Here is a 6,661-nt window from a genome sequence, read left to right as displayed (position 1 = left end):
AGCGAACTAACTACCTTAACTGCTAACTTAAGACTAATTTCCTCATGCCGAATGCGCAGCTTATATAGTGATTAAATGCTGCATCGACAGTTATTGATTAAAATACCCAGTGGTCTGCGTAAATGGTCATATAACTCCTCCCTCCTTAAGTTTGAAAAAATTGGGGTTTTAAATTTTCGAGAGATTTCAGTTTTATGTCCACCTTTACATTGTTCTTCCTTACAAAAAGGTAAAAGTACAATATTACAATTACAAAAATTACTATTACAATTATTATCAAACTTGTAATTGGCACACTTGTACTAACTACGTCAAATTCTTTCAACTCGTGAGTTGTAAGTTTCTTGATATTATTCAAGTCCTCATAAAGGTTTTTCAAATTTTGTTCATTTGTAAAGGTTTTATTTTTTCCTTATGTCTTCATTGATCTTGATTTTTGGAAGTTTCAACCGTAAGTTGATTGTGTTCGAGTTTTGGGGTTGAAAACTTAATTCATTAGTTTCCGTTACACATTGTTCTGGAATTATCAATGATGGGAATTTGATTGTTTCAATGGAGTTTTGGTGTGGACATTAAAAATTGATTGTTTCCGTTTTTATTGGAATTATTAATATTGAATTGTCTCTTAATTGGGTAATCGATGATTCTTTTATTTCGATCGGTGACATTAGACAATGATTGGTTGATTTGAAGGTTTCCAAGATGCAAGGTTCATTCGAGTTTAGTGAAGATTGCTCGCATAGGAAAATGTCTTCGATTTCTTTACATTTGTTATTTAGATTAAAAAACTCATTTGCAGATTTTAGCAAATAGGGGTTCTTTAGGATAGCAATGTGATCATCAACAGGGATTGGGTAAAGTTGATAGAGAACATAGGATTTTCCTGATATTAGGAGAATCGCTATATGAAAGATTTTTTGATACTAAAGATTGATAAAGAACTCATTTTTGATAATTACGTCACCATGGGCTACCTCATAATATTTGATTATGTTATCGAACGGTATTCATTGATTTCGGCAAAGTTTATCGCGGTTTGTATGCAAACTTTGTTGATTATGCGAATATTATTTTCCACGTTATCTAGTAGCACGACTAAATGAATTGTCGTTTGAGTCATTTCTGTGACCTCGTTAATGCGATCTTGAATATTTTCTGCTGATTCTCTTTAATGTTCATCATTTGAGAGTCAATGTCCTTTGATAACTTTTTTACAATTGTCTCGGTCATGGACACATCTTGGTGAAGGTTATTAAAGTCTTAACATCCTTGGGGTGTCTTTGATTGTGGAATTCGACAGGTTTGTATTTTGGCTTTAGATTTTTGGATAGTTGTTTAGGAGTCGTTAATAATTGTTTTGAACATTCAGGGATTTCAGGATCGTTTATCTTCGAGAGAACGTTTGCTTTCTTAGCATTGAGTTTCAATTTGAGTTTTTCATTTAGTTCTTTAAATGTCTCTGCTAATTCGTGGTCATAATCAGTTTGTAGTTGATTTATGTTTTTATCAAAATTTAGTTGATAGTTTAAATTGCCTTTTAGTATTTGAAACGGTGTATATTCATGTGTAGAGTGAATACTGTTGTTGTAGTTCAATATTGCAATATCAACTAGTTCTTGAATTGCCTTTGATCGATAGTTTTGTCTAAGTACAACAAGACTTTCTTTGAGTGTCGAGTGGAAACGTTCGATTGGCGAATTAGAGTTTGGATTGTAGGGTGGTAAAGTGTAATTCTATTTGGTACATTTGACATAGATCTTGAACTAGATTACTCTTGAATGTTTGAGCATTGTCCGTTATGATTTTACAAGGGACTCCGTGATGAGAAAACAGTTTTATTAAACTTTGGCATATCTCTATTGATGTTTCATTTATAGAATATGCTGTGGAAAATTTTGAGAAATTGTCTATAATTGTCGGGAATTTCTGTCCGGATATTGAATAGGTATCCATATATAGGTGTTCAAAGGGTTTGTTTCCTGTTGGTGTTAGTTTGAAGATTACTTTGTATGGATGTCGATCGTACTTCGTTTTCTGACATGTTTCACAGGTGTTCACATAATTGATTACGTCTCTTTCTAGACTAGGCCAATAGTAACTTTGTTTGATATTTTTAATGTTTTCCGTCATTCCTCGGTGTGACGTTTTGCTGGTGTGGTATCTTTCGATTATATTCTTTTGATCTTCAGGATCGGTGACGTCTTCTAGCAGAGTATTTGAAACGAAGAGTTTGTAAGAGCTATTAATAAATGTTTGTTGGAAAATTCGTATTATTAAAGGCTCTAATTCTTTATCAGGGAAATACATGCCATATGTATCAGGGGGTAGATAATCTCTAATGAGCTCTTGTATTTCCTGAGTTATCGGGTTGTCATTGATGAATAGAATTATTCTCTTTTTGGATTCGAATAACCTTTTTGAGCTTGTGTAAGGTTTATCTGCTTTGGTCCATCTGATTATCAGTTGATTCTTGAAAGTATTTTCGTTACTGTGTCTGAATTATTGTCTTCTGGCGGATTTGTTTTCTGTGAAGCTGATCTGCTTCTGCGACAACGTCTGGGGTGTTTTTCCGTGATTTGAGACTGTCAGGTGGTTTTATTTGTATATCTGATATGATATTGATTTTTAGTTTTGGGTTTACCTTTTTTGGTGAATTAAACAGTCTTTCTTGAGATTCGAAGAAGTGTTTTACGTTGTCAATCCTTGCGTATGGATCTCTTTCTTTGTTATCTTCATTGCAAACAGCTGACATGCGTGTCAAGGGTGGTTTTACTGTTTCCATTGGGTGAATTTCTCTTGGAGGTCTTGATAATGCATCTGCATTTGCATTTTGGGTTCCTTTCTTGTAATGGATCGTATATTCGTATTCTTGAAGTTTCAGTCTCCATCGGACTAATTTGGAATTCGGTTCTTTGATTGAGAATAGCCATTGTAATGGTTTGTGATCTGTTACAATGCTGAATTTTCTGCCAAATAAGTACGATCTAAAGTACTTTGTTGCCCATACAATTGCTAACAGTTCTTTTTCAATTGTTGAGTAATTGCATTCAGCTGGATTGAGTGTTCGGCTGGCGTATGCAACTGGAAGGTCGTTTCCTATTGTTTCTTGTGAGAGAATTGCGCCTATAGCATAATCTGATGCATCCGTTGTTAGAATGAATGGTTTTCCGAAGTCCGGGTATTGTAGAATGGGTTCGTTCAATAGAATATTTTTGCAGAGATTAAACGCGTCAACAAATGGTTTGTTGTGAATGATCTTAGTGTCTTTCTTAAGACAATGAGCTAAAGGTTTCGTTATCTTTGCAAAGTTCGTAATAAATTTACGATAATATCCTACAAGTCCTAGAAAAGATTTGATTTCTTTTGGAGTGTTGGGAATTTTGAAATTTTTGATGGTTTCAATTTTTCTTGGATTCGGTTTAATTCCTTCGAGCGTTATAACATGTCCTAGGAATTCAACTGTTTTTCGCATGAATTCCGATTTGTCTAGTTGTATCTTCATGTTGAAAGAAATTAGTTTTTCAAAAACTTGTTTTAAGGAATTTAAGTGTTCCTGTAGACTGGTTGAGTAGATGATAATATCGTCCATGTAGACAAGACAGATTTTTTCCTTGAAGTCCTCTGAGTACATTATCCATTGTTCTTTGGAATGTGAATGGTGCGTTCTTTAGTCCAAATGGCATTCTTGTAAATTCATAATGTCCATTTTCTACGTTAAAGGCGGTTTTGGAGATAGTTTTTGGATCCATTTCGATTTGATGAAATTCGTTGGCGAGGTCAAGTGTGGTAAAGTATTGACAACGTCCTAATTTATCAAGTATATCTGATATGTTTGGTAATGGATATCTATCGTCAACTGTTTTTTCATTTAGTTTTTTATAGTCGATTACCAATCTCCATTTTTGTTGCTGTGATGCGTCTAGCTTTTTCGGAACTATCCAAACTGGTGAACTCCAGGGTGAATTGGAAGGTCGAATGATGTTCGATTGCAACATTTCAGAAATTTGTCTATTTACTTCATTTTTATGCACGTACGGGTATCTATAGCTTTTTGTGTGGACTGGAATTTTGTCGGACATGTTGATGACATGTTTTACATCATTTGTAAATGTTAGAGGGTCTCCTGGTTTATGAAGAATTTCTTTGTAGTTTTCGATCAGTTGGAATAACTGTTGTGGAATAATCAGTTGGAATTTAAGTGATCATGTCTAATTAATTGATTTAAATTGACGTGACAACTTGAACTTTTTGTGTTATTGAAGAATTTTCTCGTTGCCAAATGTTCATTGCTTTCAAAATCGTATATTTTGTAGTTATTTAATTCGATTGACTCTGGGCAAAGGGTGTTATCATTTATATCGCATTCAATTAGAACATTTCGATTCGAATGATTAGTGACGTTAACCATATAACTGTTGTTAGTTATGGTTATTAGAGTTTCTTGAATTTCTAGACTTTTGTCTCTGTAATGCGGAATTATCCAGGTAGTGTTGTTTGGCAAATTTGTTTTGAAAATTGTTTTTTTGATGCTTCTTGATGGAAACTCAATTTTGTATTTATCAAAATTATTTCTGTAGTGGAAAGGGATTTCAAGATATTGATTGCCTAGTACTTGATTGGTGAAATCAATATTTAGGTTTAATTTGCATAGATCTTTTATGCCTAGAATGCCGTCAAAGTATTCATGAAAGGAAGAGTATGAACTCAATGGGTTCAGATATTCCGTAGCATAGGAATAAAGGAATTGCTGCTTTATTCGTAGCTTTCTTAGAACCTACACAAGTTTGAAGGGTGCTTATGTGAGGCTTTATTGAATTTGGGAAAAGCAATTCAGCCAATGATGGTCTGAGAAGAGATGCTTGTGAACCAGTATCGATTAGAAGGCGAATGTTGTAATTAGGAATTTTGATGTACGGTAACTGGTTTGTTTGAAGACTATTGAAATTTATCCATTGTTTTCATTTTGTTGTTCCGAGGCTCTTCTTCGAAAATTTTCTACAATATTGATTAGATCTTCTTCAGGGGAAAATTCAGGGGGGTAACTGTTGTTTTCCGATTCAGGGTATTCTTGCTCTTCATATTGATCATGGGTTTGTGATTCATCTTGGTATTGGGGAAAATCAGAGTTTTCATTATATTCGTCTTCGAGATGTCTTATTTCTTTTATTTCTGGCGAAGGGCAATTTTAATTTCTTCCCATGTTAACAGATCTGGTCTGGTTAACAGAAAATCTTCGGCTTGTCCTAAAATTTTTGACTTTATTGCAAGCAGAACATATTCTTGTTGGGATTGATCGCTTGAAAAATATATGTTGTAAAAGATATCAATTTGATTGAGAAAATACTCGAGGCGAGATGGAGTACCATCGAAGGTTTTCAAAAGTGAGACTGTAGACCTCAAAGCGTCGGCCATTTTAATTCTATCAGTATTTGAAATGGGTTCAAATAGACTTGAAATGTTTTCAGAAATATCTGCAAACGATTGCGCTTGATCTAGGTCACTACTTGAAGCGTTACTGCGAGCGTTAGTTGCTAGCGATTGATAACCTACGTTTTGGATATGTAATATCCCCTAATATTACTTTTTTGTACTTTTTCATTCAATTCAATGTTGTTTATTTCAAAAATTCTTCTCAATTAACAGGCTGTACGATTATAGGATGAATCGCTTACGATTTTTCAAATATTGCTCCTGTATCGAACGATGACGCTGCGGGAAGATGAACTGTCCGGGTGCGACTTCGAACGTAGTGGACATTAGCGTCAGGCCAGTATGTCCTTACTAGCTGCTTCGTTGTTGGATAACCAAAGGGCGATGCGTTGCTAGGAGTCTAAGTAGAGGGCTGGAAGTTGTAGCTCGGTTGTTGAGGGATCCTTTCTGAACTGTTGAGACAGACGTGCTGGTCACTGGTTTCACTTGTTTCACACAGAACTTCACTGCACGATCGAATTCTCGAAAACTTCTTTCAGAGATCGTAACCGCACAAGAAGATTTTTACTGTGGATCGACTTTTCGACACAAACTTGGAAACTGTAACCGCACTGGAGGGAATCGTACCGACTGCGCCAATTTTGTTTCTGGACGTAAACACTTAGTTTTTTAAAAACGTTTATTTTTACAGACCAAAAATAGATTCTTTCAACAGCGAACTAACTACCTTAACTGCTAACTTAAGACTAATTTCCTCATGCCGAATGCGCAGCTTATACAGGGTGATTCAAAATTGGCGTCATTCTGTCTGGGGGTGTTTTGGGAGTACAGGAAAAACAGTAAAAAAAATTAACTCCCAGTAAAAACTGAGATATTTACAAAAAACTAGATCGGAATTACGGCGTTGATGCTTTTCAAGGTAATCTGCCTAATTAACATTATATAAATACCTGTTCCTTCGTAATTATTAAAAACTCCAGTAACCATGGATAAACATTAAAAGCGAAAGTGACAATAACAATATTTCATTGTGGTTAGGAGACCCAGTCAAGAATTTTCCTTTTCTGTCAATTAGTCTGTCCGGAAATTAATATTTTATACTAGTGATGACGTCATTTGAGAATACTAATTTGCGAATAACTTTTGGTTATTAACAAATATTTTAATACAATACCATATTTTAAAAAATAAACGGTGCAACATAAAACTATTTTAACTAAATAAGAATATT

At 34.5% G+C, this 6,661-nt stretch overlaps 1 protein-coding gene across 1 annotated transcript in view; it reads left to right on the top strand.

The window, feature by feature from the left end:
• Positions 1-6,661, top strand: part of LOC109541408 — a 270,314-nt gene that overhangs the window by 188,089 nt on the left and 75,564 nt on the right. The gene's annotated exons all lie outside the window — the stretch shown is intronic.

The sequence above is a fragment of the Dendroctonus ponderosae genome, unplaced genomic scaffold (genome assembly GCF_020466585.1).
Source record: "Dendroctonus ponderosae isolate FM_Combo_2020 unplaced genomic scaffold, Dpon_F_20191213v2 Dpon_F_20191213_1, whole genome shotgun sequence".
Lineage (NCBI taxonomy): Eukaryota > Metazoa > Arthropoda > Insecta > Coleoptera > Curculionidae > Dendroctonus > Dendroctonus ponderosae.
Note: the sequence above shows the minus strand (reverse complement) of the source record. Positions and strands in the feature narration are given on the sequence as shown.